Source organism: Engraulis encrasicolus, chromosome 18 (assembly GCF_034702125.1).
Source record: "Engraulis encrasicolus isolate BLACKSEA-1 chromosome 18, IST_EnEncr_1.0, whole genome shotgun sequence".
Lineage (NCBI taxonomy): Eukaryota > Metazoa > Chordata > Actinopteri > Clupeiformes > Engraulidae > Engraulis > Engraulis encrasicolus.
The window spans coordinates 15,122,228-15,134,727 of record NC_085874.1 but is presented as its reverse complement, the minus strand read 5'-3'; the positions used below and the strand labels follow the sequence as shown (position 1 = coordinate 15,134,727).

At 48.4% G+C, this 12,500-nt stretch overlaps 1 protein-coding gene across 2 annotated transcripts in view; it reads right to left on the bottom strand.

Annotated features, from left to right (window-relative positions):
- pkib (protein kinase (cAMP-dependent, catalytic) inhibitor beta) overlaps positions 1–12,500 on the bottom strand; it is a 46,719-nt gene that overhangs the window by 5,907 nt on the left and 28,312 nt on the right. The gene's annotated exons all lie outside the window — the stretch shown is intronic.

Genomic DNA, 12,500 nt, shown 5'->3' with positions numbered 1-12,500 from the left:
CAGCGACATACTACTAAGGCTCAGCGACATTGAAACATATTTTGCATGCAAGATCTGATTTATGTTGCTTTGTAATTCCTCCTGTTGATATGTATGGTGAGGTATTGTCTTTTTTACTGATGAAATATTGCCATGGCATGTCTATGTTTCTGAAGACAGAACGAGGTCAACAGTTTATTAGGGCTTGATTAGGGCTGACTATAGACAAGAGGATTTGTCTTTAGAATAGAATAGAATAATATTTAGCGAGAGAACAATTTCACACGTATATTTTAGGGGCTTTTATGCCCTTGCTTGACAGGACAGTGTGAGATGGTGACAGGAAGCAAGAGGACAAGAGAAATGGGGGAGGACTGGGAAAAAAACATCAGGCCAGACTCAAACCCGGGTCAACAATTTATTGCCTTAATCATTTGAGACACAGGGAAAGCTAAGTGTATTTTATGTCTTGAACTGTAAGGTATAGGCTTAAACATATAGGCTATTTGCTGCTTAGGCCACATACAGGAGTTTAGTCAACAACTGTTTACTTATCTGTGTTATGAAACCACATAAGAGCAAATAAAAAGAGGTTTGACTGCGGGTATTTGAAAATCCATACGCCTTCCCCTTGCATTCATTAGCAAGATCATATTAATCCCCACACCGCACAGCTCACACCTAAACCACAAACGGTGATCTCTATGGCAAAACAATTTTATATACAGAAGCCTCTCGTTGCCAAGCCCTGGCAGATCTATTGATTTCAAACTGCCGTAATGAGTGCTTTTCCAGCCGTTGGTGATCGATGACTTACTCCACTTACACAAACGCATTTTTGCCCCACTCAATTTGAACAAATGCCTTGTCAATTCTCCTTAGCTTTGTTTTACTGTGATCAAACAAAAAGACTGCTGCATTAATTGATTTTTTTTGCTGCACAGTGGTGAGTGTTGCGGTGCATTGTGTACATCCAACCAGCAGATGGCACTGTTTCTATTTGTCTTTTTTCTGGTTGCTTTCTATCTTTTTTCTCTCTCTCTGGCATTGATACCCTCCCTTCCCCTACACTGTCTCTTTTACTCTCCCAACCCCCCCCCACCCCCCCACCACCACCACCACCACCAATCTCCTCTCATTCTCTCTCTCTCTCTCTCTCTCTCTCTCTCTCTCTCTCTACCACCCACTTCTTCTCTCCCCCCCACCATCTCTGCTGAATTGGTGCAATAAAACACCCAGCTTATATAATTACTGTGGGTAAACAGTACACAGACCGTCTGTCTTGCCGCGCTGACTCAACCCAAACACCCCCATAGCAGCCGACTGACTGGCCACAATCAATATGGGGAACCATAAAGCGCTGAGGCCACATGGCTTCCTCCCTGCCTGCTGGGAAGCCCTGTATCTCCCACACGATATCCTGACAATCCCCCGCGGACAGCAGACAGCACACACCAGAGTGGCATGATGCTATATGGCATGCTTTCGCACCGTGATGGTTGCAGAGGCATGGATGGCCAGGGGTGGTCATTTTGAGGCGATATACTGTAATGCTATCTGGTCTACTCTGTACTGCAGTGCAGGGCCGAGGTGAAGTCATGAATTTACTGACATATAAGGAATAAAGACAGACAGACACACACACACACACACACACACACACACACACACACACACACACACACACACACACACACACACACACACACACACACACACACACACACACACCTAACCCTATGTTGTTCTTTTGACACCTGCCATAAAACTCATGATACAGTATATCTTCATAACATACTGTACATTAGTGTCCAGACCAAAGCCAGCACTATCCTATGAGAAAGACAATGTTTAAGGTGGTTTAGTGTAGCCTCTTACTGCAGCAGGGGTCGCCGGCGACCCTATTCACTTGCTGAAAATGCCCAACTACATCATAACAACATTGCCATGACACTACAGAGAACCATAGTGCTGCGCTAAGGGGTTAATGGACACGACACATAGGCTACCAGCACACACACACACACAAATACACACACACATACCACACACACGCACACACCGACTCACCCGCACACACACACACACACACACACACACACACACACACACACACACACACACACACAAACACACGCACATACACACCTGTGCGAGGGCCAAGCGAGCGAACCAGTCAGTCCAAGGGTCGTGCTCGAACCATATGTCCCTAATTGCGAGGCAGCCAGCCGTGAGTCAGTGTGTTGTCATGCTGCGTTGTCCTGTTGGCCACCATGCCAATGGCAGACAGCCGTGACTGTCCCCTTCATCACCACCACCACCACCCCTGTTGGCCACCATGCCAATGGCAGACAGCCGTGACTGTCCCCTTCATCACCATCACCACCCCTGTTGGCCGCCGTGCGAATGGCAGACAGCCGTGACTGTCCCTTTCATCACCATCACCACCCCTGTTGGCCGCCGTGCGAATGGCAGACAGCCGTGACTGTCCCCTTCATCTCCACCACCACCCCTGTTGGCCGCCGTGCGAATGGCAGACAGCCGTGACTGTCCCCTTCATCACCACCACCACCCCTGTTGGCCGCCGTGCGAATGGCAGACAGCCGTGACTGTCCCCTTCATCTCCACCACCACCCCTGTTGGCCGCCGTGCGAATGGCAGACAGCCGTGACTGTCCCCTTCATCACCACCACCACCACCCCTGTTGGCCGCCGTGCGAATGGCAGACAGCCGTGACTGTCCCCTTCATCACCACCACCCCCCTACGCTCCATCTCCCTCCTCGCCACCCCCAATATATGGCCATTACCTAAATCCAGTGGTTGCCAAGCACTTTATATGCTGGGGAACCCCCCCCCCCCCCCCCCCCCCATATTCCAAATGCCAAACATGCTGTTGTCGCTACATATTGCTAGTTTTTGTTAGTGCAGATGGGGTCCCCGGCGGGCCTCACTACTTGCTGAACATACTCTACTACATCATAACAACATTGCTATGACATGACCGAGAGTCTTAACCCCTTAGCACAGCACTATGGCTCTCTGTAATGTCATAGCAATGTTATGATGTAGTTAAGCATTTTCAGCAAGTGAATAGGGTCGCCGGCGACCCCTGCTGCAGTAAGAGGCTACGTAACACATTAAGACATAACCATTATTTCTGGTGACAGTAAGATTATAGCATAGGCTATGTGCTAAGAGGTTAATGTGAAAAGGAAAACTTATATATTCATATAACTTATACATTTATGAACAACCATACATCTTAATACTATTAATACCAGTTAATTGAATGGCTATATTATTATGAAAGCATATAAAGAGTTTAGTTTTGACTCTTGCATTTTATTATCGAAAATTACTGTTCAGAGGTCCTATCATCTATGTGTGAATTCTTGCCATTTAAATACTTTGAGAATACCAGCTTACTTTTTCAATATAAAATGCATTTTGCAATGCAAGGTAATGGAATGCCCAATATAAAAATGTCAATTTCCCAACATTCTGCTAAATGAAGATACACCGTTTTGCAAACAAACTCTTCATATATTTTAATACATACAACATACATTTTATGCAAACACTACCTTCTCCCCCTCCACAACCCACCTACAGGGTCCTGACTCCTGGTTTGGGAACTGCTACCCTAATCAATGACCATTACCTGTAGCATGACTTTTGCCTAAAGCCCACAGCCTGCCTGTCTCCACTGACTCCCACACGGAGGGTCTTTATGTAATTTACTGCTCAAGGCTCAATGCTCACCCACCACTTCCTCCTACACGCAGAAGACAAGCTGTGGAGAAGGATACTGCATATGATTGAACAGTATTACAATGCTACTAGCATAACGTTATGCATGGTGCCCTTCCGGCTGGAGGTGGTGGTAGTGGGAGGTATTGATGAGTGTGTGTGCATGCGTGCGTGCGTGCTAGTGCATGTTTTCCCATGAGTATGCAAGCGTATAAAGGTAGACAATGTTGTCAATGATGATGATTCAAGGGGAGGCCAGGTGTGTGTGTGTGTGTGAGTGTGAGTGTGTGTGTGTGTGTGTGTGTGTGTGTGTGTGTGTGTGTGTGTGTGTGTGTGAGTGTGTGTGTGTGTGTGTGTGTGTGTGTGTGTGTGTGTGTGTGTGTGTGTGTGTGATATCCAGGTGGTCAGGCCTTTATTTACTAAAAATAATTGAAGAGGCTGTTACTTCTCTGTGGTTTGTCAGACTACACACACCCACATATGCACATGCACACATGCACATGCACACGCACACACACACACGCAAGCACACGCACACGCACACGAGCACACGCACACGCACACACAAAGACACACACAGTACTGAGAGTAAAAGTAAAATAGTTTGAGAGACCAAGGACCAAGAGACAGACAGACAGACAGACAGACAGACAGACAGACAGACAGACAGACAGACAGACAGACAGACAGACAGACAGACAGACAGACAGAGAGGGGGGCGGGGGCAGGGGGGTAAAAAGAGTGAGAGTGAGTGAGATTGGGTGAGAGAGACTGGATAAGCTCTGACATGGTAGCAAAACAACAAGCCTCCAACCCTCCAACCAGATGGTCCGCCCAAGCTGGCGGCCCACACGAGGGCAAAAGCCACCAGGCAGCGCCACAGCACAGCAGCCCTGGATAATCACCAATAGGATGGCACAAGATTTAGAATTTAATCAAAGCCCATCAGTCAATGGGAGGGAAGGGATTGGTGTGTGTGTGTGTGTGTGTGTGTGTGTGTGTGTGTGTGTGTGTGTGTGTGTGTGTGTGTGTGTGTGTGTGTGTGTGTGTGTGTGTGTGTGTGTGTGTGTGTGTGTGTGTGTGTGTGTGTGTGTGCAGGGAAGCCTACAGAGGGGAACAAAGGGGATTGTTGTCCCGGGCCCAGGGACATAGTGGGCCCAGAATTGGGTCCTCACTACATTGCATGCACTGGGGAGGGGGGGGGGGGGGCTTTCAGATTACTTTGTTCTGGGCCCAGCCGAAGCTCTCAGCTGCTGTGTGTGTGTGTGTGTGTGTGTGTGTGTGTGCGCGCGCAAGGAGCTATTTTTAGCCACGGCCCTGCTGCCATCATCACTGCCGCCTCTGTCACTGTCACCCCGTGTCACCTGCACCTGCACCTGCACCTGGGAGCACCTGGTGTCATGGATTCATCAGGGAAGGCCTCAATCACACACGCTGTGGCTGGCACAGAGACAGAGACAGAGAGAGAGAGAGAGAGAGAGAGAGAGAGAGAGAGAGAGAGAGAGAGAGAGAGAGAGAGGACAGAAAAAAGTCAGAAACAGAGGGACAGAGACAGAGAGATAGAGATAGAGAGAAAGAGAGAGAGAGAGAGAGAGAGAGAGAGAGAGAGAGAGAGAGAGAGAGAGAGAGAGAGAGTGATAAAGAAAGAAACAGAATTGATTTGAACTGAGTGATAGGTAGGGAGAAGAGCGAGGGAGGAAGAGAGAGAAAGAGAAAGAAAGAGAGACGGACAAAGAGACATAACGCCAGGGGCGTAGCTATGGGGGATGGGGTTGGGGGCAAACAGGCCATTTTCCCCTGGGCCCAGCATCCTCCCGTGTTGGTGGATGGGGCCCAATTGTGACCTTGGCAGTCCATATGAGGGAACCTATCAGTGCTTTTCTCTGGCGCCCTGTGTGCAATTGTTCCGCCACTGCATGGAGCCTCAATCACACCTCAGCACACCAGGCGCATATAACACCCGAACCGAGAGAAGGGGGGGGGTGCGACAAAGAGAGAGAGAGAGAGAGAGAGAGAGAGAGAGAGAGAGAGAGAGAGAGAGAGAGAGAGAGAGAGAGAGAGAGAGAGAGAGAGAGAGAGAGAGAGAGAGAAATGGGCAGACCCAGAGAGATAGAGAGAGAGCGAGAGATACACAGGGAGACAAAGAGATATCTGAGGCATCAATCACACCCAGGACCAGACTTGCCCACATCAGGTCCAAAGAAAAGTTGCAACAAAATCTATCTATTCACACAGGGGAGATGAGCAGCCTTGCATGAGTGTGTTTGTGAAAAGTAAGAAAGAGGTAGACAGAAAGGCTGAGAGAGAGAGAGAGAGAGAGGGGGGGGGAGAGAGAGAGAAAGAGAGAGAGAGAGAGAGAGAGAGAGAGAGAGAGAGAGAGAGAGAGAGAGAGAGAGAGAGGGGGGGGGGGGGGGAGTGAGACCCACCCCAAATGCATCACGACCAAAGCAAAGCACAGCAAGCAAAAGCGTTTCTTTCATATCTCTGGACAACAGACTGACCGAGGGAGAAGCAGACAGGCAGACCGGCTGATAGAAAGACAGGCAGACAGGAACAACAAAGGGGTAGCCATCTTCTCATCTGCCCCCTTGCTGCATCACCACCAAAGCAAATAACAACCAACAAAAAGCATTACCCTTGTATCTCCAGACACTGATAGAGGGATAGATATTGAGAGAGAGAGACAGAGAGAGAAAGAGAGATAGAGAGAGAGCGAGAGAGAGAGAGAGAGAGAGAGAGAGGGAGAGAGAAGAAACAGATAGTCAAATATAACAATGATTTTTTCTAGGAGAGGACCTAATTGTTTAGTAGTCCAACAATAACACTGCACAATTGGTTTGCTTCCAAGAGGAAGCATGCCCGTGTTGTGTTGATCACCCCAACTCATCAATTTCTGACTACATTTGACCAGACTGCAAATTTTGACATCTAAGGTATGCCCTTGAAGTAAAAATGTGACATGCACCTCAAAGGCGCACCCTTGTGGCAGCGTAACATTAGGGTTAGAGAAAGGTCTACTGTAAGTTTAGGCCACCTGGTCAACGTGCAAAGTGGCAGGTATGCCCTTGAAGTCAAAAATTGCAGTCTGGCAGAAGGTAGTCAGAAATTGACGAGTTGGAATGAGACTACTGTGTTGGCCCTTCCCATGGAGCTGGTGGCACTGGAGCCCACCAAGGCAGAGTGAGGGAACCCAGAGCCTGGAGCCCATCAGGGGAGAGAGAGTGCGGGAGCCCGGGGCCTTGGAGCTAGGTCCGGGAGAGTGCAGGAGCCTAGTACCTGGAGCTAGGCCGGAGAGAGTGCGGGAGCCTGGTGCCTTGGAGCTAGGCCGGGGAGAGTGCAGGAGCCTAGTACCTGGAGCTAGGCCGGAGAGAGTGCGGGAGCCTGGTGCCTTGGAGCTAGGCCGGAGAGAGTGCGGGAGCCTGGGGCCTTGGAGCTAGGCCGGAGAGAGTGCGGGAGCCTGGTGCCCTGGAGCTAGGTCGGAGAGAGTGCGGGAGCCTAGTACCTGGAGCTAGGCCGGAGAGGGTGCGGGAGCCTAGTACCTGGAGCTAGGCCGGAGAGAGTGCGGGAGCCTAGTACCTGGAGCTAGGCCGGAGAGAGTGAGGGAGCTTGGTGCCTGGAGCTAGGCCGGAGAGAGTGCGGGAGCCTAGTACCTGGAGCTAGGCCGGAGAGAGTGCGGGAGCCTAGTACCTGGAGCTAGGCCGGAGAGAGTGCGGGAGCCTAGTACCTGGAGCTAGGCCGGAGAGAGTGCGGGAGCCTAGTACCTGGAGCTAGGCCGGAGAGAGTGCGGGAGCCTGGTGCCTGGAGCTAGGCCGGAGAGAGTGCGGGAGCCTAGTACCTGGAGCTAGGCTGAAGAGAGTGCGGGAGCCTGGTGCCTGGAGCTAGGCCGGAGAGAGTGCGGGAGCCTAGCACCTGGAGGTAGGCTGGAGAGAGTGCGGGAGCCTGGTGCCTTGGAGCTAGGCCCGGGAAAGGGAGGGAGCCAGCATGCACAGTCCAAGAATGCAGTGTTAATTCAACAAATACAGAGTCTATTTAACATCTTCTAGATTGTATTTGGCTTGACATAAGTGTTGAATTAAGACTGTTTTACTGTGTGGTAGGGGAGAGGGAGGTAGATTGGCGGTAGTAGAGCTATGCAGGGGAGAGGGCGGTAGCCTGGTGGTAGTGGAGCTATGCAGGGGAGAGGGCGGTAGCCTGGTGGTAGTGGAGCTATGCAGGGGAGAGGGAGGTAGCCTGGTGGCACTGTGGAGATTGAGTCTGACCCAAGACCTCCCCCCCAAACATGAGGCTTTGCCAAGGCTAATAGTTGGAAAGCGAAAGGGACAGGGTGGGAACAAAAGTGAGAGACAGAGAATAGACTGCAGAAGGAACAGTGCTGGAGCACAGGAGAGAGAGAGAGAGAGAGAGAGAGAGAGAGAGAGAGAGAGAGAGAGAGAGAGAGAGAGAGAGAGAGAGAGAGAAGGAAGTAGGAAGTAGGGGAAGGGGAGGGTGTATCAAAGACAGAGAACCCCTTGTGTGTTGTTCAGCACTTCTTGTATAATATCATCAGAATTGGCACTCGGCACATATTTGTTTCCACTCGGTGTGTACAGTATTTGAGCTTTGGTAGTAACAAAGCTTGAACTGAAACATCCAATTCAACAAAGCCTTTCTCGAGCTTCAATCGAGGCAGACACTTCAAGCACAAGGAATGCACAGAATATAAAGTAGTAAAACAAAGACCAAACAGGAACAAGACGACTAAGGGATGGAACAAAAAACCAGAAAGAGCAAGCAGCAGAAGCAAGAGGAAAAAAAACATTGGAAAAACAAAATGAACAACAACAACAAAAACAAAAACAACAACAGACGCATCATCTGCCGGAACTAGGCCAGACATGAGCCAGACATGAGCCAGACGACAGCAGGCAGCAGTGTGTGTGTGTGTGTGTGTGTGTGTGTGTGTGTGTGTGTGTGTGTGTGTGTGTGTGTGTGTGTGTGTGTGTGTGTGTGTGTGTGTGTGTGTGTGTGTGTGTGTGTGTGTGTGTGTGTGTGTGTGTGTGTGTTAGCTGGGGACTCTCTCTCTCTCTCTGAGCCTGCCACTGCTTATAGGAGCTGCCACTTGGCTCCATACGGTGGGGCACTGCCACACTTCACAAGTGCATCCGTGCCACCACAACACCAACACAGCTCACTACTCTCTCGCTGAAGCACTCCTGACAGCGTAGACAGTGCATCCTCTCTCTCTCTCTCTCTCTCTCTCTGCAGGCATCCCCACCTCTCTTTTTTTCTACCTCTGTCGACACTCCCTCTCGATTCTCTCTTTCTGTCTGTGCCTTCCTATCTTCTTTCTCTCTCTCTCTCTCTCTCTCTCTCTCTCTCTTTCTACCTCTGTCGACACTCCCTCTGTATTCTCTCTTTCTCTCTGTGTCCTTCCTATCTTCCCTTCTCTTGCTCTTCATATCCCTTTCTCTATCTCTCACACTCTCTCTCCCTCTCTCCCTCTCTCTCTCTCTCTCTCTCTCTCTCTGTCTTGTCACAACATTTCGGCCCTCACGCCCAAACTAACAACAACAGAGATGCTGCTCATAGCACGGAAGACTGGAGCCTCTGTCTCTCTGTGTCCGTCTCTCTCTCTGTCTGTCTCTCTCAACACACACACACACACACACACACACACACACACACACACACACACACACACACACACACACACACACACACACACACACACACACACACACACATGCATTCTTTGTGTGATATTCTCAACATTTTATTGACGTGACAAAGGGCATTCATACAATGGATTTAGAGCGGGAAATCAATTTCTAGACTTGGCCTACACGGACTGCCATCTTCCATCTTCCCAACAGTAATGGCATACATGGCATAGTATCTCTCTCCCTCTCTCTCTCTCTCTCTCTCTCTCTCTCTCTCTCTCTCTCTCTCTCGAACACGCTCTCAGATGTGCATACAGTAAAATGCACACAACACTTGTCACAAACGTTTCAGTGGATCACAAAAAAGCGCCTTTACGTAAGCAGACAGCGCTTACTCGCTGTACAAAACATTTCTTTTGACATCCCATCACGCCACACAATGGCCCAACTCCCCACGGTACGGTATGCGCTGCAGCGATGTGTTGCTACAGTCAACAAGTTGGCAAAGAATGTCTGCCAGGTTTTTAAGACCTACTGTACACGACATATAACAGAATAACACTAACGTATCTCTCTCTCTCTCTCTCTCTCTCACACACACACACAAACACACACACACACACACATGCACGCACGCACGCACGCACGCACGCACGCATGCACGTGCACACACACACCAAGAGGAGCACAAATCACTTTTTAATCTAAGCCACTGCAATCTATTGCAAAAACCCTTATAACACAAGACACACTGCAACCTTGTGAGAGCCCCCCCACCTCCACACAGTTTCCTTCCCCAGCGCATGGCTCACAGCCAAGGGACAGACGGTCGGCATGATTTTCATGGAAATAGATTGAGGTGAGAACTCCAGACAGCATAGAAAACTTCCACAACAACGCATGTTGTTTTACAATTTCTGTCTGTTTTTTTCCCCCAAATCTTGTTGGCTTTCTAACTGCTTCAGATGAATGTTTGCAATCTGCCGTGACACGGCAACATGGTTTTCTAACCTAGTTACAATCCAGTGCCAGCATTTGTTCCAACCATTTTGTTCACCAAAATAAACCGCTTCCAGCCTAATTCACACAACTCTTCAGCCAGATTTAAAATAAGGGGGTCATAGAATTCACCTTCCGGATTAACAAATATGATCAATGTATGAACATGCCAAGTCAGGGGCTGAACCGATGGCAGCCCACAGCGTTGCATTGATTGCATTTGATTGATACTTCAACTCTCCACCAATACGATCTTGGTAACACAGAACCAACAGAAATATAAAATATAATGACTAGCCTGTGACACAATAGGGAAAACTACCGTATCGATAGTGTATTTCCATCCCTGCACCAGTTACCAGTGAGCTGACTTTAGTACAGAGCTGTGGCAATAACCATTGTCCCTTATCCAATTATCCTGCTCCAACAACTCTGCTGCATATTACTGGGCCTTGTACACAGTCAGTCTGCCAATGGTCTTTGTGACTGTTGTCAAGCTTCTGGCTTTGCTAGGTCCCTTAGGTGAAAGCAAAAAAGTGAAAGCCCAACTGGGAAACTCCCTTTGTCATTGTGACACTGCACACAAGTGTTCACTGCACACTGCACACAATGAAATTGCATTTATGCTTCACCCGTGCAAGGGGGCAGCCCCCAATGGCGCCCCAAGGGAGCAGTGCTGCGGGACGGTACCATGCACAGGGTACCTCAGTCATGGAGGAGGATGGGGGAGAGCACTTACTCACCCCCATCAACCTGTCAGGTCGGGAGTCGAACCGGCAACCTTTGGGATACAAGTCTGTACATCTCTAACCGCTTACCCATGACTGCCCCTAAGGGTAGTTAGCTTTGAGATTTCCAACACTTCAATGCACACAATCGTACACATGATGCTCATGGTAGGCTATACCCTCCAATTCCATGCACATGCTACATTATTTTCTATCCCGTTATAAAAGACAACCGTGTAAACCCAAAGCCCTCCTGGAGCATTTAGTATACGTGTGCCTTCATTTCGTTTCACTGGTTAATGGGGAGCCATTCATGAAAACAGAGTATCTCAATTAAAATAACAGACACCAAGCCAAACCAAGCCAAGCCCACATATTCTCATGAGAGCCAGAGTATGTGTAGGTTGGTGAGGAGGGGGGGTCTGATGAATACCAGGGTCCTAAAGCACCTCGCTGAGACCTCCTCTCTTATTGCAACAGCAGCTATTGGTGATGAGCATATGGTACACGACGAGTCATCAACATACGCTACAGATGCGAAGGCTTGGCATTTTAGAAAGGACACCCCTATGATCACCCATATGAGTGTGTCCAATATTGCCTGAGTTTATATTTACTGCTATGGAAATAGCTAATCTTGCTCATTATTGCTCCAGTTGGTGCTTGCTGTGAGATATCAGATCCATCGGAGAAAGAACAAGTTTACCCTGCTTAGAGGTGCATTGAGTAGGATGGTGGCCACATTAGATATTGCATGCTGTTCACTGCAACTCTGCTGCCTATTGCCAATTTGAATCTTTTCATGAATATTTAGGTTACTAAATTATAAATGAATTTTACTAGTATGACCAAAGCATGGTAAGTTTTGCAGCTACATTTCTGGAAATTCAAAATGGCGGACTTGGAGAAGATCCACCTTTTCATATATGTAAAGGGCCATTTTCTCCATAATGACAATTCAATGATGGATTTGATGGTATTTGTGAAAAAGGTAACGTGTGAATGAGCAGCATGAATTTCCTAATTATTTTGGAACTGCTTAAACTATTGCACAGTGTACCTTTAACAATAAACATTGAAGGGATATGAAAATATATATGCCGTACATTGATGTAAATGAACACAGAATATAAGACAGAAAGCATCATACAAATTAAGTACACATGAATACAAATAAATCTCCATGGACTTTCTGTCTGGAAAACAAAACAATTCATCCTTGTCTAGGACTATTTCTTTCCACAAACATGGTGAACACTATTGCCCCTTTAAGCTCTGAACAGCAAGGCTTAGTAACAAAGAAAAGCAAGTAAATAATATGCGTGGATTATGTCCAGACTGTTCTAACCTTGGCCACAATCCCAGGGGGGAAGGAAGTTGGTGATGAATAATGAATTGGTAGTC